At 48.2% G+C, this 22,235-nt stretch overlaps 1 protein-coding gene across 2 annotated transcripts in view; it reads right to left on the bottom strand.

Moving 5' to 3' along the window:
• The window catches only part of LOC147111227 (plexin-B1-like), a 246,671-nt gene extending 231,036 nt beyond the window's left edge, over positions 1–15,635 (bottom strand). Inside the window, exon 1 of one of the 2 annotated variants that reach the window (XM_086001911.1) lies at positions 15,139–15,635. The gene's annotated coding sequence lies outside the window, so the exon portion shown is untranslated. The remainder of the gene's footprint in view (positions 1–15,138) is intronic. The other variant, XM_086001910.1, reaches the window with a different exon arrangement.
• Positions 15,636–22,235: the final 6,600 nt, after the last annotated feature.

Here is a 22,235-nt window from a genome sequence, read left to right as displayed (position 1 = left end):
AAGTTACCCTCTACAGTCACATAGAAACTCAAATGTTCAAATGTCCAGACTCGCCTGAAAAATTGGCATTTGGACGAGTTACTAAAGGGCTGCAGGCACCCATTAACCACATCCCAGCATGCATCAGTGCCTTCAGACAAGGAAGGGCCAATAGAAAAAAAATACATGAATACTAGTAGATCTCGCATGGCATTGCTGATAGAGGATAGGCTAAAGTCTAGTAGCACAACATACCCAAGCATCTTACATGGAGGTGAATCCTTTACCAACTATACTCAAGTTTTACCATCCCCCCTAGGAGAGAAAATTCCCAATCTTGGCTTTGCTGTTGTGGGTAGGCGAGGCATTATCTCATGTACGGGGAGCTTAACTAAATACTCTTAACTGTTTAGTTAAGCTCACCGTACATCACCAAGGCTGATGTCACTCGCCTTCGAGAGGATGGCTGAATTCCCAGAGGCCAGCCCATTGCCCAGGGAGCAAGTGCATTAGCTCTGCCTCCACGTGCGGCTCGCACAGCATTGTCAACACTTGCGATGCGCACAAGTATTTGCATACTTGCCATTCTTGCAGAAAATGTACGTGTGGGAAGCGGTGTTTACAATTTCGGTACAATAGAATTCCATAGAGTCCAATGTTCTCTTGAATTTTTTTTTTTTTTTGGGGGGTGCGCGGCCCGTTAAAAATGCCGCTCATGCGCGGTTTTTCCTATTTGAGCCGGCTGCACGGAAACTGCAGAACACTGCGCGGCCACACAGCTTAAAGGGAACATTGATAGAGGCTACAGCACAGAAACAGGCCATTCGGCTCAACTGCTCTGTGCCAGTGTTTATGCTCCACACGAGCCTCATCCCACCCTACTTCATCTAAACCTATCTACATATCCTTATATTCTTTTCTCCCTCACATGTTTATCTAGCTTCCCCTTAAAGACATCTACGAGAGTCGCTTCAACCACTCCCTGTGGTAGCGAGTTCCACAGTCTTACCACTCTCTGGGTAAAGAAATTTCTCCCGAATTCCCTATTGGATTTATTGGTGACTATCTTATATTGGTGGCCCCTCGTTCTGGTCTCGCCCACAAGTGGAAACATCTTCTCTACAATTATGTCGTCACCCCTCAGCCTTCTCTTTGAGAGAAGAGAGCCTCAGCCTGTTCAGCCTTTCCCAATAAGTAAATCCGCTCATTTCTCAGACAGTCGTGGCATTAACCTGAATTGAAGATGAGGAGGACAACTGCCCATTGTTTGTTCATCCTGAGCCGCGGGCGTTTAAAATAAAACTTCCACACATCATCGGGATTGAGTGTGCATCATAAATAGCAACAATGCTGCATTCGTGCAGACCAGAAGGTCCTGGGTTCCACTCCTAGTCCAAGTTAAAGTGGCCAATATCTACTATAGGTACTCTGCAACCTACGTCAAAAAGAGATGCGTTAGATGGAGTGAGGGAGGGGGAAAATCAGTCATGGTTGTTGCTCCACATCACTGATGCTCATGTGGATTGGGCTTGGCCGTGATGCTCTAGGCGGTTGATTAATCTCCTGATGCTCCCATATGAAGGATGGCCACTTGGGAGAAGTATCGGAGAACATATTCAAGAAAGAGTTGGATATATTTCTTAAGGCTAAAGGGATCAAGGGATATGGGGAGAAGGTAGGGACAGGGTACTGAGTTTGGATGATCAGCCATGATTGCATTGAATGGCGGAGCAGGCTCGAGGGGCCGAATGGCCTACTCCTGCTCCTATCTTCTATGTTTCAGCTGGCATTCATAGGACACTATCTGGCACAGGCATGATGGGCCGAATGGTCGCCTTTTATGCTGTATCATTCCATGATCTCAGCAAGGAGGTGATGCCTTCAAAAAAGATGGGGGGGGAAAAAAAAAAAAAAAAAAAAAAAAACTGGAAACAAAAAAAATGGGTAGATTCCATCAACCGTACCGCTCTCCGATTATACAGCCAGCTGCTTTACTCCGTACATTTTATCCTGGTACAAATAGGTCATGGCTTCACGAAGTCAGTGCATCTTATCCTGGTCCAGAAATACCATGGGTGCATGAATCAGTACAGATTAAATGTCACATTACACAATAGATAAGATCCTTCGTGATGAAGTCACCGGTCACCAATGAGCTCTTTCTTTCGCCTGGGAGATTTTTTATTACTTCACAGTGTCTGTGCACAAGGTCTGCACCATGGGGACCACTACCCTTTCACAAGGACTATCTGGAGATTCACCCCCCCACCCCCCCGGGTATAGAGCCTGTTAGTGTGAGTGCGAGACCTTCAATGAATTAAAAATTCAGCCAGAGACAGGTTTGCATCTGTAATATTTATCATTTCTAAGCGTGGATCCTTCTCTCGAAGGATTTGCACAGAATCTTAAAATAAATGTCAATACAGCACACTTGAATATCTGTCACCATTTCCCATGTTGATTTTTTTGCCTCTCTTTGGGTCACTCCTCACCATACATCTTACTACAAAAGAGAAACTGGTCCAGAGAACTCAGTCAATGTCACTCGAGGTAACTGCTGGGAGGAGGGAGCCCCCCAGGGGAACCCACTCTTGGATTTTCCCTCGCTGTAGGGCAGTGCTCTAGGCCTCCGCTTACAGGGCCAGCTGGGATTGGAAATTCACTATGCAGGGAATCGTGGCGTAGAGCCTACATCCTACCATTCTGTGGAGTATTGACTCAGGCAATCAGCTTGCCCATCGCACCATCCCCGATACCTAGAACACTTGGAACGGTAAATTGGATTGTGACCCACCAGTGAAATCTAATAATAAACACATGCCTTTTTTTAAAAAATTGCTCTTCCTCCAAACTTTATTATAAAAGTTGACAGTAGTCTCAAAGTCAGCGTGTAAGCCTGTTCTGATGTCAATGCACACTCATGTTATTGGTGTGGGTGCGCATGGGGAACAGACACACACAAACAATGTCTGTGCACAAAAGTGAACCAATAATGATCATCCGTGTGCATTGCTGCCCGCAATTGCTGCTTAATGTTACAGATGTCCTCACTGTTACCTGCGAGAACTAAAAACTGGGGACTGGGTGGTACAGTGCATTGGATACTGGCCTTTCACCTCTGGAATAAGGATTCAAGGACAGCCTAGACTACTGTGATGAAAGTCTCTTCCCATCTATTGACTGCAACTTGAGTTTGGACAGAAAGAAAGACAGACTTGCATTTATATAGTACCTTTCATGACCACCGGACATCCCAAAACATTTTACAGCCAATGAAGTACTATTTTTTTGGAGTGTAGTCACTGTTGTAACGTAGGAAATGCGGCAGTCAATTTGCGCACAGCAAGCTCCCACAAACAGCAATGTGATACTGACCAGATCATCTGTTTTTGTTATGTTGAGTGAGGGATAAATATTGGCCAGGACACCTGGGATAACTCCCCTGCTCTTCTTCAAAATAGTGGCCATGGGATCTTTTACATCCACCTGAGCAGACGGGGCCTCGGTTTAATGTCTCATCCAAAAGACGGCACCTGCGACAGTGCAGCACTCCCTCAGCACTGCACTGGGAGTGTCAGCCTAGAATTTTGTGCTCAAGTCCCTGGAGTGGGACTTGAACCCACAACCTTCTGACTCAGTGTTGAGAATGCTATCCACTGAGCCACGGCTGACACTTCTCCACCGTATTAATTTAAGGAAATCTCTTATTAGGAGTCTTGCGCTGCAGCTCTGGAGTAACCGGAGGGTGCTACCAACTGAGCCACGACTGACACTGATCTGTTAGTGGGCGTGAGGCCACAGCCCAAAACTGCCCCTAATCTGGTGCTCTGTGACCACCTCATTTCAAAGACGCCACCCGCAGCCAGGTAAGTTGGCCTGCAGAGGATATTTTGTGCCTCTGGAGGCACCTGTAAGATTCTCAAAATTCACAGATCCCCCAAAGCTAGAAGAAAACCCTAAGGAAAATGACTTTGGACTCTTTCTAAACAAGTTTCAGGATGATAAAATAAGAGGCATGTTTGGACCTGTACAGGGAGAAAAGGCTGCAACAGGAAACAGGATCAACCTCTGTAAAGACAGTTTGGATATTGGCGTAAATCAAATTGTCTGGGGAACTGTGTAACCTCAATTCATCCTAACAATCGATCCACGAAGGATCAGTCCCCACCCAAAACACAGGACCCATCCAAAACATGCATAATGCAAATCACCTCGCCACCCTACATAGAAATCTCAGGCTCAGACAGGATACTCGAAACCTCAATATAACTATGACAATGAACTAGGCGATCAACAACTCATTGACTAAACAGTACAACATCCCGAAACCATTTTTCACATTTTCTTAATCAACTTACCTTAACGAGCCCGCCCAAATCAAACAATAAACCGGGACTGATTTGGCGTGCAGATTAGGAGGCCCCAATTAGTATAATTAAAGGCCTGTTTTCTAAAGAAGGTAAACTCTCCAGAAGTTCGAGACAACTCAAGAAGTTCTCGCTCAGAAAGCTCGCCCCAGAAGCAACACACAAGAGAAACCGAAGCATCGAAACGAGACAGCTTTCTACTGTACACCCAAGTTCAACAGCTTCAGTGACCCAGGACACCATCGGACACCCCATGGCAACAAGAGCCTTACGAAACTACCAACAAAATATTACCACCAACCAATTCGGTAATATTGAGCCACCGCGACCAAAGAAAAACAACTCCAGAGAAAAACTGAAGATTCGAAAGTTTCCACTCCACAATCTATTCCTGACTTACCCCGGGTAAGATTTTTTACTTAAAAAGGAACTCTAAACCCTATCTCTACTGGCGAAAAGTGGGTACTCACCCCATAGATCCAAAACGCACCCTACCGCATCAGCGGACTCGCAAAGACTGACCAGCAGATAGTCGAAGTCCTCTACCGCGTACGGGGTACGGCAGACCAACACATCCAGCGAACCCCGAAACCGTGAACCAGCTCAACTGTCAAGGATTCGTTTTGGTGAGCATTATCCCTGGTCCTCTAGAGTCCAACTTAGCTAGGAAGTGAGATTGGGAGGGGCGAGGTATTTTTCCTCGTATGTATCGAAGTGTTCCCCATTTTTATTAGAGTAGAAGATTGCTGTGTTATATTTTCTTTCTTGAATAAAGATCAAAGTTTCTTGCACCAAAACCAGTTGTCTGCTGCACTTTTGTCACAACCCCCAAATAAGCCCAAGGTCTAGAATCAAGGGAATGGGAGCGATTCGAACCGCTCAGAAGTCAGAGGGGAAGCTGACCCACACACCAGCACTACCGTGTTCACATCACAGTGCCGATACCAAAGCCCAAACTGCGGTTGGCCGTAGATCCGTTACATAGTAAAGTGAGTATAAAGTATAAAGTGAGCGACACCCAAGCAACCTCTACATGTCACTCATTTATAGCATCATTTAGCTTCAGTATCAATGAAAGCCTGGCCCAGGTAACAGGCCTGGGAAACTTTCATCGGTGAGGCAATGGGTGGGCCAGAGGACGATACTGAGCCGCTTCTGTGCATCAGCGTGCTCATAACCATGCCGCCATTTCGCAACACAACTCCAACATGTTGATGCATTAAACAGTCACAATGCCCTTAGCAGGCCAGACAAGGTTATTAGATGACGCATCATGAAAATGCAAATGTCTTGTGTATATTTGCACATGTTGTTGCCAGTGCAAGGTCCACACACACAGTTGTCAACTCTGGTTGAAGGCACTCCTGACATTCTGATCACATGACATCTGACGCGGTGATGCCTGACCACGTGACATCTAAACAGAATCAAATATTTATCACATTCCCTTTAAAGTGAAGTTTTAGTATCTAACTTAATAGCCACGTGGTAAAGGAGCCCACGGTCTAATAGTCGCTCAATTCAAGAACCTTTCACTTCCCTTCCCCCTTATTTCTTCCAGTTAGAATCCCTGGGATCCCACCAGTGGAAATAATCTTTCCCCATTTACCCACAGTAAGGTTCCCAGTTTTCACTCACCCCTTCACTGGCTGCTCCAATTTAAGTGTCACTCTCACTCACCACCTTGCAGCGACTGCTCCAGACTGTGGGAAAAGCTGGGGCCCACACCCACCCCATTCTCCCTCTCCCCCCCTTTTCCCCCAGTCTTCCCCTCTCACCCACCCCGAGCCCCCATTCCCCAGTCTCCCCCGATCCTGTCTCCCTCGCCACCTCCCCAAGCTCCAGTCAACCTCTCATCCCCACCTCCCAAACCCCCAGCCTCCCTCCACCCCACCCGAGCCCCCATTCCACAGTCACCCCAGCCAGAGCCCCAGTCTCCCTCTCTCCACCCCCACCCCCCTTCTCCCTCTCTCCACGTCTCCCTCCCTCCCCCCCCCGCCCCAGTCTCCCTCCCGTCCCCCCCCCGTCTCCCTCTCTCCCTCCCCCCCGCCCCCGTCCCCCCAGTCTCCCTCTCTCCCCCCCCGCCCCAGTCTCCCTCCCGCCCCCGCCCCCCCTCCCCCCCGCCCCCGTCGTCTCCCTCGTCCCCCCAGTCTCCCTCTCTCTCCCTCCCCCCCCGCCCCCGCCCCAGTCTCCCTCCCGTCCCCCTCTCTCTCCCTCCCCCCCCAGTCTCCCTCCCGCCCCCCCCCCGCCCCAGTCTCCCTCCCTCCCCGAGCCCCCATTCCACAGTCACCCCAGCCAGAGCCCCAGTCTCCCTCTCTCCACCCCCACCCCCCTTCTCCCTCTCTCCACGTCTCCCTCCCTCCCCCCCCGCCCCAGTCTCCCTCCCGTCCCCCCCCCGTCTCCCTCTCTCCCTCCCCCCCGCCCCCGTCCCCCCAGTCTCCCTCTCTCTCCCCCCCCGCCCCAGTCTCCCTCCCGCCCCCGCCCCCCCGTGTCTCCCTCGTCCCCCCAGTCTCCCTCTCTCTCCCTCCCCCCCCGCCCCCGCCCCAGTCTCCCTCCCGTCCCCCTCTCTCTCCCTCCCCCCCCAGTCTCCCTCCCGCCCCCCCCGCCCCAGTCTCCCTCCCTCCCCCCCCGCCCCAGTCTCCCTCCCTCCCCCCCCGCCCCAGTCTCCCTCCCCCCCAGTCTCCCTCCCCCCCCGCCTCCCTCCCCCCCCCGCCCCAGTCTCCCTCCCCCCCCCCGCCCCAGTCTCCCTCCCCCCCCCCGCCCCAGTCTCCCTCCCCCCCCCCGCCCCAGTCTCCCTCCCCCCCAGTCTCCCTCCCCCCCCGCCTCCCTCCCCCCCCCGCCCCAGTCTCCCTCCCCCCCCCCGCCCCAGTCTCCCTCCCCCCCCCCGCCCCAGTCTCCCTCCCCCCCCCCGCCCCAGTCTCCCTCCCCCCCCCCGCCCCAGTCTCCCTCCCCCCCCCGCCCCAGTCTCCCTCCCCCCCCCCGCCCCAGTCTCCCTCCCCCCCCCCCCGCCCCAGTCTCCCTCCCCCCCCCCCCCGCCCCAGACTTATATCCCTTAGCAGAGGGATCGATAACCAGGGGGCATAGCTTTAAAGTAATTGGTAGAAGGAGTGGAGGACAAATTTTTCCACCCAGAGGGTGGTGGGGGGTCTGGAACTCACTGCCTGAAAGGCTGGTCGAGGCAGAAACCCTCATCACATTTAAAAAGTACTTGGATATGCACTTGAAGTGCCGTAACCTACAGGGCTACGGACCAAGAGTTGGAAAGTGGGATTAGGCTGGAGAGCTCTTTTTTGGCCGGCACAGACACGATGGGCCGAATGGCCTCCTTCTGTGCCATAAATTTCTGTGATCCACATAGCAGCCGTTGAAGGTATTCTAGAGAGCACAAAGTGTCTCCAGTCTTCACCTTCCTTGAGAATTTGTATAAAAATGCATCGTGTCTGTTTATTTAAGAACTCTGTAACCCTTTGTTAGGTCTTGTGCCACTTCGAAAGGGGACGCCCGAGGCATTCTGTACAGTACCAGTGTCCTTGTAGCTCTGGAGTGCTTGCAATTAATCATGATCCCCCCACTCCGGAGTCAGGCCAAGTGCACCAGAATTAAATGGAAATTCCAGGGCTCCAAACAATCTCTCTGTATACACAACACTCCTCCAGTGTCTAATTCCCAGCACTAATTCATGGTTTAATCATTCCATCTGCACAGCAAAAACAAGTTTCAAAAAGGAAAAAGTTTCCCCGTTTACTGGAAGTATGGGTTGAGCAGAATGCCTCGAGCATTAGAAGAATCTTTACAACTTGGAACAGAACACGAACGAGAAAAGCCCAACCACTTTAAGAGGATGAAATGATCTATTAACGACAAGTGTGAAAATGTCTGTTTTTCTTCATAGTTAATGAACTGCTCATAAAGTTGGACCCTCAAAAAAATAATCGATCGTTTCGAAGCCACATATCCTCACAATTCAATTCATGACAAAGTAAGTGCCGGCCACCTTGCATTTTATGCACTTTTTTCCCCCCCCCTCCCTTTATAATTGTGATCCCTACGTCTTTGGTCCTGAGCCACACAAAGCACTTCTCAACTTCCACCTTGACTATTCCTTTCGTTGCTTGAAAATACTAATGGATCTCCCATGGCCCTGCTCACAGTACGTCAGGTTGATCTGCTGGGTTATAACCACGGGAACATTATATCACACGATGCACGCCGTGTATTATTCTGCTGCTGAAGGGCATCGGTGTACAATTTAGTGGGTCCACTTAAAACCCAAGGTGTAATCGCTGTACCTTCCTGGGTCAAGTAAAGGCTAATTGTTCTGAGGAAGATGGCCAGGTCAATTAGAGGTCAGACTGGCTTTATTTAAGGTCTGACCCCTCAAGTCAATTAGAAGGTATTTTCTGCCAAGGGAAAAGTTTCTCAGCATTTTGTTCTCTTTAAAATGCTCAAGCGTAACACTTAAGTTTGCACGTATGACAGTGACATGGGATGGACCCCTCAAAATTTACACATACAAAAATGATATCCTACTCAGTGCAGCAAGCACAGGTTGACCTCCCCAAGGCTAATCTTCCTCTCAGTGCCAAGAGGAATGTGAGCACATCACATCAGAAGTGCACTGCACAACCGCAGTGCTCAAACTTCGTCAAGTCTCACAAAATGAAACAGGCTGCCAAGTTCAATCCACGCACTGGAGAGCAGGAAGCCAATTGAAACTTTGAAGAATTAACAAATGTTCACCTGTGTATATGTTCAGTTGGCTTGTTTTTGGACATTATTTTCCAGTCGTGCCAAGTCTGTGTGGGGGCAGTTTGGCCATGAACTATACCCAGCACTAATCTGGATGCAAAGCCCACTGACTTTCATTTGCATTATTGTGCCCTCTTCAGGTGCAGACAGCAGAAAAGCCACAAGAAAGATTTTGGGTACAGTGCTATTCAGGAGCTAAATGGGAGCAAAGGATTAGTGTGTGGCAGAGCCACCAGGGGGACTCTGATCTAATGTACATAATTATCTTTAACAAATTATTAGCTACAGAATGAATCTGTATCTTTGTTCATATCATTGCATGTACATAGCGCGGTCCCTTTAAGAATGAGACCAAACGCGATGATGTCATCACATTGATCACGTGATCCTCCAGCGGCAGGAAAACGTCATGACGTCATGCTGGGGAGCCGCCCTAGCCAGTCCTCGTGGAGCCAGCAAAGAGTACAAACCTGTAATGTAGTTCTCCTCTCTTTTCGTTTTAAACTCTGATGATTAGTATTAAACATCGTTTGTTTGATAGACTGACTCGACCTCAGTCCTTTAGTTAGGAATCTAGCCATTCCTACAAGTGCCTCTTTTTTCTCTGCATTGCAGCCATTTCTCGGGCACATGGCAAACGGAAGAAAAACAGACCTTCCGAGTCAATGATGTAGCTCAAAAGATTGAGATCGCAAGCATTCCAGTTGCCTTTCTTAGTATTCTTGGCATCCTTTAGCCCATATAGTGACCAACCCTATTACAATCCTCACATTATGGTTTCAGTCGGGCTCTTAGGTGTTTTAATATTAATTGGTTGCCCTTATTCTCTGTACAGCTGGTTGTACATCATGCCAATCTCCATCTCACATTACAAAACACATTTTCATGGAAGGGAAAAAGAGAAGGAAGAGGCAGATGATACAACTGACCAGAGTTTTCTTTCCTGTTTCCCTATTTGAGCTCCTAGGCGGACTGCCTTACATTTATTGATATTAAACAGCATTTATAACTCTTCTTTACGAGGAGCTTTGATGTGCAAGGGCAGGGACATTGTACTTGCCAATGTTAGTCGAGCTTCATCGGCAAACCACAACATTATGCCAAGGGTATTAATAACCAACATGGAGCCAGGACTGATTACTGTGGAAATTCATCATCACTGCAGTCCAGCTCTGGACCCTGTGACACAGCTGCACAATCTTAACCGATTAAAACCACCTTAAAACGCAAGGTACTTTAGCGAATTACCCAGTATGTCATTGAAAAGCCTGTGATTCTCCGGTTACATCGCACACCTGCTCACAATCACAGCGCTTGCATCCTGCACTTAAATGAGATCACTCCACAATAATCTGAAATATCTTTAAATGACAACAAATTTACAACTTCTAGATTTGAAAAAAAAACTATGCGTTAGTAAAAACAAGCAGACTCCAATGACACAATCTTGGAGATCAGGGAAATGAATTAACAGGTAGGGACAGCTTACTTATGCTACTTAAAAGGCAGTAACAGAACTACAACCAGCAGTCAACCACAGACTAAAATATAAACCTCATCTCAAAATCTGCATCTGATAACTTGAATTATCTTACATCACAGCAATCATAGAACACTGACTGTTTAGCAGTTAGACAGTCAAGTTAAGATCTAGCAAGTCACAATACTATTTTCCCCATAGATTCAGTCCAAATGTGGCATAACTCCTGCTTATTACAGAGCAGCCGCAAGGCATTTTTAAGAGGCCTGCAGTATTTATCACTCTCAAACTGAGATAAACATCAAAAACTTGCAGGGTGATCAGATTCAGCTTTGTTTAATTCAAGTTTTCTCCCGTCTTCCTCTCCTTAGGGCACTGACTCACTCATTGCTCAATTTGGTTGAAACAATTTAACTGCAACTTAGCAAAACTTCAAATAAAACTTAACAATTCAAATTAAGATCATATTGCTCGGGGTGATGACGCACTCCAGTCCCCACCAGTCGCAGAAGGCCTCAAGTGTGCTGGCAGACACCACGTGTTCCATCTCCAGGGCCACCCGGGCGCGAACATAGCCGCGGAAGAGAGGCAGGCAATCGGGCCGAACGACCCCCTCGACCGCCCGCTGCCTGGACCCGTTTATGGCCGTCTTCGCCAGGCCCAATCCCACGAGGAGGTCATCCGATCTGCCCGCTCCCCTCCGCACCGGGTGACCAAAGATCAGGAGTGTGGGACTGACGTGCAACCAAAAATCAAGGAGCAGCCCCTTCAAATATTGAAAAGAGGGCCTGCAACCTCTCACATTCAGTGTAAATGTGGAACACGGACTCCTCTAGGCCGCAGAAATGGCAAGCGGTCTGGGAGTCCGTGAACCTGCTTAAAATCTTATTGCACGGGACTGCTCCGTGCAACACCCTCCGGGCCAAGTCCCCAATAGATAAAGAGAGCCCTCCATTGGGGACCTCCGCCTGACGGCAAGATGGCATGCCAAGGCGTGTCCGGACGGCAGACGAAGATGGCAAAGTGGAAAGTGTGCAGGAGCAGCCCGTACAGGAAACCCCTCCGTGCAGAGCTAAAAGGCATGGGGGCTATTTCCCCGAGACGGCTCAAGTTGTGAGGCACCGGTTCCCGAGAGGGGATTCAGGGCTGCGCGCCGATGAGGAATTCCGTCCGAACGGGGGTCAGTTCGGACGGGATCGCCCCACGTGCTTGAGCCTCCTCGATACACCTAGTGGAATGAAGGCCCTGTGCCACTTTCAGTGCCTCGATGGTTTTGGTCGCAAACCAGACGTTGGGCCAGCACAGGCGCTGCGCCAGCTCCTCTGGCGCCATCCAACCCACTCCTCTGCCATCGAGCAGGTCCCCGATTCTAGTCACCCTACCACGCACAGCCCTCCCCTCCATCAGGCGCCCGGACCAGTGGTCACGGAGGTGCGGATTCCTGAACAGCGGCTCCCGAAGGACAGTCGCCATTCCCGACGGGGGAGTACTCCGGCTGGAGGCGACGCTGTTCCAGACCCGTTGCAGTTCCTGGTAGAAGACAGGCAGCTCCCGCAGGCAGGCATGATGTACGGCCCAATTCCACAAACAGGAGCTGCGTGTCGTAGTTGAGGCCGTGCAGCTGGCAGAAGAAATAAGTCGCCAGCGCACACCATCGAGGAGGAATCTGACTCTCTCATTAGGGTACAGTTCCACGGGCTCCTCACCCAAGAGGCCATTCTTGGTGTAAGCCTCGACAGTGTCTATCCAACCCTGGCGGATGCCACACCCGAGCAGGAACCTGTCGTCGTCCGACATCCCACCCACAATGTGTACTTCCAGCCAGGGTCACTTTATAAGGAAGGGTGGGAACCCTTGCTGATCTTCCCGTCCCTAAATGTAGCGCCCCCTTACTTTCACCATGGCCGAGATCCGGTTTCATTTTTGATATAAAAAAGGTAATAATATTCTACTACTAGCAGCCACGAACCCTGCCTGTGCACATGATCAAGACAACACCATGGCAAGCTAATCAAAGGAGTGATCGAATGGCAGATAATCAAACGTGGGCATTTAACCTGGGAATGCCGAGAAGGATGGGTGCATAAAAGTATTAAAACTCCTCACAGCTATCAACCACCACCAGTTATTATTATTGTATATACATGTATACGCTGCACACTAGATATTTTTACTGTCCCACAGCAAGGATGGATTCTTCAAAGTAGGTGGTGTAGAAAGTATGACCTGGGCTCCCCTAATGGCTCACAGTTAAAGTCACCACCCCTGGGCCGTAGAGACCGAGCTCAATTCCTGCGCGGTTAGCTGATCACAACTGGAGCAGCAATACGGGCACTCCAGTTGGTCACGGACCCCCTAGATGGAGGAGGAACCTGCTAGGGTTCCTACGGTTGATCATTTTACAGCAACAGTCCCCTACTAGAAGTGCCTGCTTCTGGATGTCAAATGTGGACAGGATTTGGCTTGGCTGTGTTGTCCTACATATAGTTGGGTAGCCTGCCAAAACTCTCAAACAAGGGTGACATGAATAATAGCCATTTAGGTGCGATACCGGAGAGAGTGATCGCCACCCATGGAACCATACCCCAAAAAGGAAATCCATGCCATCAGGTGGGGAGGGGGGGGAGGAAGAAAATTGGATGGAAAAAGTACAACCCAACATGGATTCATCCCCTTTCTCTTCTACTCCCCCTTTTCCAAATTATCCGTGCAGTCAGTTGCAATCTCAGTTGGATAATTTGGGAGTGGTGTTGAGTGAAAATGGCACATTTCCCAGTTCAATCTCCCAATCCGCCGAGTTCCTAATCTGCCTGGGGATAGGTCAAGCATGGGAAAAAGGGGAGAAAAATTTAAACAGGGATCCAAAATGGATATAGGGAGACTGGAGTGAGGAGATGGGGGATCTGAAGTTGTTGTTGAATTAATGGGAGCTGTAATCGTAGTGGCCTGGGAGGAGGGGACCAATCCCCCCCCCACCCCACCCCCTGGCCACAGAAACCATGTTGTTCAGGGAAAAGCTGGGAGAAGAGAAAATGAGGAAAAAGTTGCTCCTGTGGTATAGAACATAAGAAATAAGAGCAGGAGTAGGCCATACGGCCCTTCAAGCCTGCTCCACCATTCAATAAGATCATGGCTGATCAATAAAATCATGGCTACAGTATACTTTAAAAAAAAACTCAGTATCTGAACCGCAGCAATAGACATACGGCTCCACCACAATAAACAGTTCACATCTACAAAAAAAAAACACAAACTTGAGACCAGAAGAGGGAACCCACATAGCTTAGATCTAACTACTTCACACAGAGGGTGGTGAATAAATAGAACAGATGTTCAGGGAGGCAGTGGAGAACAATGTTGGCAAATTCAAAAAAAAAGAGAACAGGATAGATGTTTGGCAGTGAACACAAATCAATGAGAGAGTAGCATAGGGTACAGATGGGCCAACTATGTCTTCCAATCTGTTGTTACGAAAACAAGGTGGGCCCATATCATTTAAAATAAATCCAAAGCTAGCAATGTTCCAAGGGGGAAGCTCTGAACTAACAATACCTGGGGGGGCAGGGAGTGACTGCACCATCAGTGAATCATTATAATAGCACATCTCCCCACCCCTCAGTACAGCACCACAGCCAGGAAAAGTGAACATTTAAATGAAAAGTTTTGTTTAAAGAGTGGCTACACCACCTACTGCCCGAGAAAGACAAGATGCATTGCAGCTGTAAGAAGCCGTTTAAAACAGGTACAGTGCCATACAATCCCTGTCTACTGTCATATCGTGGGCCTCAATTCTGTGCATCGCCCCCATTACACCAGAGCCAGGAGTCTATAAATGTTGGTGGATGAATCAACAACGTTGCCCAGGAAAATGTCCTACCTTTACTTGCTTTGTAATTCCAACAAAAAAAAAAACCAATATAACAACAGAAAATGCTGGAAAAACTCAGCAGGCCAGGCAACATCCGTGGAGAGAAAATAGAGTCAACGTTTCGAAAAAATAAAACAATGTTTGGAGTTTGTTGGAATTTCAGGCAGTTCTTCCACAATTGCTGAGGAGACCCCAGAGAAGAATGCAGCTCCTGTGTGAAGCACCTCACCTTACTGTCACTTCCAACATACAACCTCTCTCACAGAACTAACAGTTTGTTCACCAAGATTTCAGGTCCATTCTCCCGAGAGCTGTGGTTAAATCCCACCCACCCGCCCCAAAAAAAGTTTTGCCCCCTTTTGAATATGTGAGCTCTCCAGTGACCCAAAGGAGAAGACCCACAACGAGAAAGAAAAGAACAGCTGCCGGTGAATGACAGCAATGAATTGTCTCCCCCCCTCGTCTGCCCCATCCACCCCCTCCCCCTTTCTGCAACTATTCATTCACCTCAAATAAAACAATAAGGACAAAAGGGACTGAACTTTTTTTCTGTTTAAAAGTATTCAGCAGAACATGCTGCCCCCGCTCCCCCTCCAGAAAAAAAAAGTTCCACAGGAGGAGGAAGAATGAGATTAAAAATGCACAATTACTATCACTCCCCTGATAAACTAACAGTAATCTGTTTGTCTCCTTACCTTGAAAAGTTTCCTTTTTTAAAAAAAAACCTCAGGCTTTGCTTCTGTTTTTCACACGGGTTTAACAGCAGTTCCAGAGCTGATCAGCACTTAATCCACTCTCCCACCGCTCAGGATTCTGCTTGGCATATCAGCAAGTTGTAATTCCCAGGACTTTCTGCACTGTGGAAAAAAAAGGACCCTGCTTCGTCGGATGAAGTTTATTTATTTGTTTCCTTTCCCTCTGTTCAGTTGGTAGGCTCGGTATATCAGAAGAAAGCTCTCCTGTGCGGCTGCGAGCAAACCCTCGCTGGTTGCAGACTCTTCGCTCCCAGTTCACAAGCACTTCACGAATCTCTTTTACATAGTAATCAGCGCACTGGGAGATCACATGTACTCTGCTCTAAACACACCCAGGTTCGGAAAAGAATAAGACCTGCCCAACAGATGACATCACTCTTGCAACACACACACACCCTGCCGTCTATTGGGCAGAGACTTAAAAGGGCAACGATCAACTGATACAACCTTGTGTGTCCCCAGTTCTTGCTCACTGATCTTATTCAAACAAGTCACAAGCACACAGCGCGTTGTGAAACTTCCAATAGATACCAGCTGTTAAAAATGATACCGGCACGTAATGATTCAATTTGTTCTGTTACAGATAGGCAATGAATCCCGTTATAGAGTTAATCAATGAATCATGATACAGACACAATCGGTACTATGACAGTCAGTGCTGATACGAACAGGGTCAGTAATGGTACAGTCATATGGCAGAGAAGGAGGCCATTCGGCCCATCGAGTCCTTACCGGCTCTCTGTATAACAATCCAGTCAGTCCCATTCCCCCGCTCTATCCCCGTAGCCCTGCAAGTTTATTTCCCTCAAGTGCCTATCCAGTCTCCCCTTGGAAACATTGAGTGTCTCCGCTTCCACCACTTCCGTCGGCAGCGAGTTCCAGGTCCTCACCACTCGCTGCGTAAAAAAGATTTTCCTCACATCCCCCCCGTATCTCTTGCCCCAAATCTTAAATCTGTGTCCCCTAGTCCTTGTACCATCAACTAGTGGGAACAGCCTTTCCCCGTCTAGCCTATCCAAACCTGTCATAATCTTGTACACCTCTATCAAATCACCCCTCAACCTCCTTTGCTCTAATGAAAACAAATCCAGCTTCTCCAACCTGTCCTTGTAGTTACCAAAAGAGGAACCTGTCCTTGTAGCTAAGATCCCCCCTCCCCGGAACCATTCTGGTAAATCTCCTCTGCACCCTCTCAAGGGCATTCACATCCTTCCTAAAGTGTGGTGACCAGAACCGGACGCAATACTCCAGTTGTGGCCTAACCAGCGCTTTATAGATATAGTCTGTCACAGCACAGTCTTTCTTGTTATACATAGTCAGAAATGGTATAGTCAGTCCTGTTATAGAGAGTCAGTAATAGTACAGTCTGTCTTGTTATACATACAGTTGGTAATTGTACAGTCAGTCATGCTTTAGATACAGGCCCCCAAATTCCACGTGGTAAAGTGCACTGGATTTGCACCGAGTCAGGAATTGCCCCCGTCGATTCTCTATAGAGTTGGATTTGGCAGAATTTCATGGCTCAGCTCATTTGCATATCCACTGGAGGATCTCCAGCACAAATCCCACGTAAAACAGAAATAATGCGCTGGGTGGTGCTTGAAAATGAGAGTGCAGCCTTTAAAAAGGCTGAATCCGGCTGAAAATTGCAGCAGTAGGCAGGGGGATCATTAGCAGGTAGATAGGAAAGTGTTTGGATCACTGAGTTCACTGTTAGGTACACGTTTGTGTCATTTTGTCCCACTTTTCAGAATGTCTTTCACTGCAGCATCTTATTCAGCCAAAGAAGGGACAAGGGCATTGCAAGGAATAACAAAAGAGCTCACAATTTCACAATTCGAGGAGCCTGAACACAGGAAATAACCGACTACTGGGTTTGCATGAGAGGAAAGCTTCAGAAAATGCCTCTCCTGCCATGTGAAGGAAGGTGGCAGTGTCACTGAGCGCCAACTCTTTCACCACTGCCGCAAGAAGTTCAATGACCTGACCAGGGCAGACAAGGCAACACATCGGCCACTTTCTTATTTGGGCACCCTAGGCACAACACACTCTTCACCCTCTAAAATGGAGTGGGCCTTTGGCGTAGCGGTAAGCATCCCCGCCGCTGGGCCAGAAGGTGTCGGGTTTCGAACCCCGCTCCAGACAGTCCCAGCAAGTAGAGTCGGAGCTCCGGCTCTAAATTCTGGGTTGACATCCAGCGGGATACTTGCGTCCGTGGGTGTGGGTGGCACCCCCCCTCGTATGGGTTGTGGGAGCCCGTAAAACCCTCCCGCCATAGGACTAACCACCCTAATGGCTGGTATGAAGATGGTTACGGTCACGGAAGGAGCGTTTAACGTGGCCAGAAATCCTTCCACTACTTCATACTGTTCCCCAAAGGGAACAGTGTGTAGACACGATAAGAAGAAGACCCTCTAAAATGAAGAGCTACACAAGTAATCCTTGATGCTGCACTCTGGTTTAAAGGGGACACTAACTTGGTATCTTACAGTATGAGCCACCATCTCCCCTAACAGTACTTTCTTGCATGCACAACCTTAAAACCCCTTCCGCCACTTTAACAAGGCGATACCTCCAGATCTCTTACATCAGCTGTCCAATACCACCTGGGAGACGGTCTTCAATTGTTACGCTTCATCTAATTCACTCAACCTTGTTTCATGGGAAACTTGAGCAGAATGCCCACAAGAGGCAGGCTACCAGATGGGGCATCCCTGACATCAAGGAGCTCACCCCCTAGAAGGGGCAAGCCATGGAGCTGATCGGGAGGCACTCTCAGGTCAGGGACACAGTGCCAGTGCCAGGTTAGTGGCTGCACACCGACACAGTATCCCTGTGAAGAAGCACATAGCCACAACCTTTCACATCGTTCTCTGCCTCCTTAATCCCAAGAGGGTTATGCTCACCCATTCTTAGTTTATATCCACCTTCCCTGCATCGGGGAAGACCAGGTGCAGAAGGTCACGGAAGGAGCCCCGAGGAGGGGCGGTTGGTGAGAAGGTCACGGAAGGAGCCCCGGGAGGGGCGGCTGGTGAGCAGGCCCGGGCGTTGGGCTGAAGATTGTCGGACAGGAGGAATGGTGGAAAATGGAATGGCGGCGCGCACAGACGCAGCGGCTTTGCTTCTCCCAGGACGGTGCTATTTACGTTTAATGTTAATGTTATTTGTACTGGACTCATGGGAGCTTGCAAGATCACATTTCGTTGTTCATGTACTTGTGCATTGTACAATGACAATAAAGTTGAATTATTATTATTATCCACCACAGCTGTAAGAGGCAGAGCATGAGGAAAAGGAGGAAGATGATGATGAGGAGGAGGAGGAAAAGAGACTATGTGGATGACAAAGGTGAGGAGCATGATGATGGAAAGGGAGAGGAAGTCATGCTCAAGCTTGTCCATGAGTCCCTGGACCATCATCCTACCCCACGTTCCTCAGCCACAAACCCTTTGATCTTACCCTTTCTGTCATTTGCTTTCTCGCTCCCATGAACCAGCTCAGATACCCTCACTTGAGGGAACTTTGATGCTAATGAGGATGTGATGTTGAGTGATTCGCAGAAGACAGGGGAACCGAGGGGTAGGGAATAAGGATGTGCCAACTTCCCAGTGGAGGCTGAGGAGAGGGCTACCCATGGCTGCAGAGTTGTGGCACACAGAACTCATGGGGACTTAGCTGAATAGAAAAATATTTGAGGAACTTTGCATCTATGTGCAGGAACTGAAGTCAGTCTCCAAGAATGTGCAGCAACTGACAGCTGTGACTCTGGAATCTACCATCATCATTTGTAGCAAAATCAGGGAAGCCTTTTCTTCATTGCAGACATAACTGTGGCAGGTTAACTGGAATCTGTGGCAGACTCCACCTAAAAGATGGCCAGGGACCAGTCGCTTCCTCCTCCACAGAAGCGCAGACTGCAGCTCTGGTAGGGACAGAATAGACAGCACCCTGCATACCGGCTCCCAACGCTGGTGGCCACGGTTCAGGGCACTGTTTTTCAGAGCTTTCAGGATCTGATAGCTGCCATTACACCAGCCAGCCCGCTGATCAATAGGAACACAGGTCCAGGGCCCAGTGGAATGGCCATGGCTGGAAAAGACTTGCCTTAGGCTGCCATACCTCAGGCTAGCAGCTCATGCCAGGCTTCTGACCTTCCCCTTCAGAGCACCACACCAGAGGCAACATAAGGCATAGGGGTCGATTTTCAGTGTGCCGTGAGGCGGGCTTTTAAGCATGCGGGGGGCTAAAATCCCGAATTCGGGGGTCCCGACACCATCCCGCCCAAAACCCGCCTCCATGTAAGTTTCAAAGGAGGCAGTTTTTAGCCTAATCCCTATTTTGAAGGTTGTCATGTGGGATTCCCAACGGCTCCAAACCACACCAGGTTAGAGGAGTCGGGCCGTCGGGTTGAAGGACTTGGAGGGGTCAAGATATCGGTGTTCAGGTGAGTGATGGGTGCATGAGTGCAAAGGTAAGTGTGTTTGGTGTGTCTAAAGTGTGTAAAGAAGTTTAAATTACCTGTACTTACCTTTACAGCCTTCCTTCCTCTAGGCTTCGGGAGTCCATCATTCAGCCGGCACAGAAAGCAGAATGGCTGCAATCTGTCAAAAGTGACAGCCTTCAGCTTTCAGTGCCGGCGAGATTTCTAACTGAGTCTGTGTAGAAGGACTCAGGTTAGAAGTAAGACTATCAGTGTTTGACAGCTTCAAACAGCTGTGAAGCGCTGATATTTCATCTGTCAACACATCTTGACAGATGAAATTTCAGTCTGTGACATCACCTGTTGCCGGGTGGCCCTTCATTGGCCTGCTGAGCCCGCTGGGCGGGCTCAACAAGGTCAATCAAGTGAAAATCGTGTGGATTGGCCGCATCTCGATGGAGGCGGGACTACAACCCCGAAAGTTGTAGTCCCGGCTCCAACCCGACTCCTGAATGAAAATCCAGCCCATTATCTCTTAATGACATCATAGGGCCTTATTTCCATGTCCACAACCTGCTCCCAGTTAAAGTACTCCCCAAAGATTTAAAATAATGGCATGGATCTTGCAGTCAATTCAATTCAATTCAATTCAATTCAAATCGCTTTATTGGCATGACAAGTTACATCTTGTGTTGCCAAAGCATCGAAAAACATTCATGTTTGTTCACAAAAATACAGATCTATCCATACAGTGTATAAACAGATATATCCCTGAGTGTATAAATATACTTTCATATAATTTATATATACTCTTTTCTTATATTTAGTGGTTGTCCCTCTGTTTATGGCAAGCTGTAACATAGTGTGCCGCTAGTGTTACACAATTTCTCTCTTCCCCTAGTAGGTATGGAGTTTTGACAGTACTTTGATTACACTTACACTTGCTCACAAACTTTCTATGGGCTTTTGCTCTGGAACTTGCTGTGATTAGAAATCAATTTCAGCGCGGCGCCCTCTATAGGGTATCTTGGACCTGTGTGCACAGGGCAAGCAACTGTGTATCTCCTTAACCAATCAGATTGAAGAATTCTTAATGAGGCACGCAGAGTCTGAACCAGGAAGTGTAAGAGTTGGTAATTCAACACCAAATCATGCACAGAAAACAAAATAAAGAGAGGGAAAGAACGATGGGATTAAGGGAGAGAGATAAAAGAGACAGAAACAAAAAGTTTAAAAAATTATTTGCTTTTAAAAAAAAATCTCCAACAATAATTAAAATCTGAAGGAATGAGATTTTGAATGTTGGCCTTTATTGCAAGGGGGTTGGAGTATAAAAGCATGGAAGTCCTGCTACAATTGTACAGGGTATTGGTAAGGCCACACCTTGAGTACTGCATACAGTTTTGGTCTCCTTATTTAAGGAAGGATATACTTGGATTGGAGGCAGTTCAGAGACGATTCACACGGTTGATTCCTGAGATGAGGGGTTTGACTTATGAGGAAAGGTTGAGTAGGTTGGGCCTATACTCATTGGAATTTAGAAGAGTGAGAGGGGATCTTATTGAAACATATAAGATACTGAGGGGGCTCGACAAGGTAGATGCAGAGAGGATGTTTCCCCTCGTGGGGAAATCTAGAACTCGGGGGCACAGTCTCAGAATAAAGGGTCGCCCTTTTAGAACCGAGATGAAGAGGAATTTCTTCTCTCAGAGGGTCGTAAATTTGTGGAATTCTCTGCCCCAGAGAGCTGTGGAGGCTGGGTCATTAAATACATTTAAGGTGGAGATAGACAGGTTTTTGCAAGATAAGGGAGTGAAGGGTTATGGGGAGCAGGCTTTGAGCCCAAGATCAGCCATGATCTTATTGAATGGCGGAGCAGGCTCGAGGGGCCAAGTGGCCTATTCCTGCTTCTATTTTTTATGTTCTTATGTTCTTTTTCCACAATTGTAAAAGTTAATTTTAAGTGCCAGAGAGGTTGTTTGGCAGTAATTAAGACGTTTCACACCATTAAAAAATTACTTACACTGCAATGGCCTTTTCTGGCATTTTTAGTGGGTATCTATCATGTAAGTACAGCAACCTCACGCCCTTCCATGTGTTTCAGTGCTGAGTCTCTCAGCGAGATACCGGTTATAGCGCAGCTTCTGGACGAGCAAGGCAACCCAGGCAGCAACTTCCTGATTTCCGCGGTTAACTGCACCTCTGCAGTTGCCGGAAGTTGCTGCCCGATTTACTCTTTAATAACGGTGAGCGTCGATAGTTATTGTTACTGCAAATCCATGCCATTATATCCGTGGAGTCAGTTGCTATCAACATTCATTTTATCAATGATCACAACATTAAACAGCACATACTCAATGCAGAAAGACTTTCAAGCCTCACTGAAAGCGCTTTACCATGGCAACAGCTCGCCAAATTAACTTAACAATTTATTGATTTTTGCAATATTGTTTTAATGTGTGCTACATAGTGGGATTAAAGGGAAGGGGGCGAAAAAACTGTGTGTGTCTCTCTCTCACTTTATCTTTCCCCTTTATTCCCGTAATCATACACATTAAAACAATGGAGCAAAATCAATAAACTCTGAACAGAATTATGAATGCTGGCAGCTTGACTT

The sequence above is a fragment of the Somniosus microcephalus genome, chromosome 11, assembly GCF_052327205.1.
Source record: "Somniosus microcephalus isolate GS21.2 chromosome 11, FLI_Smic_1.0, whole genome shotgun sequence".
NCBI lineage: Eukaryota > Metazoa > Chordata > Chondrichthyes > Squaliformes > Somniosidae > Somniosus > Somniosus microcephalus.
Note: the sequence above shows the minus strand (reverse complement) of the source record. Positions and strands in the feature narration are given on the sequence as shown.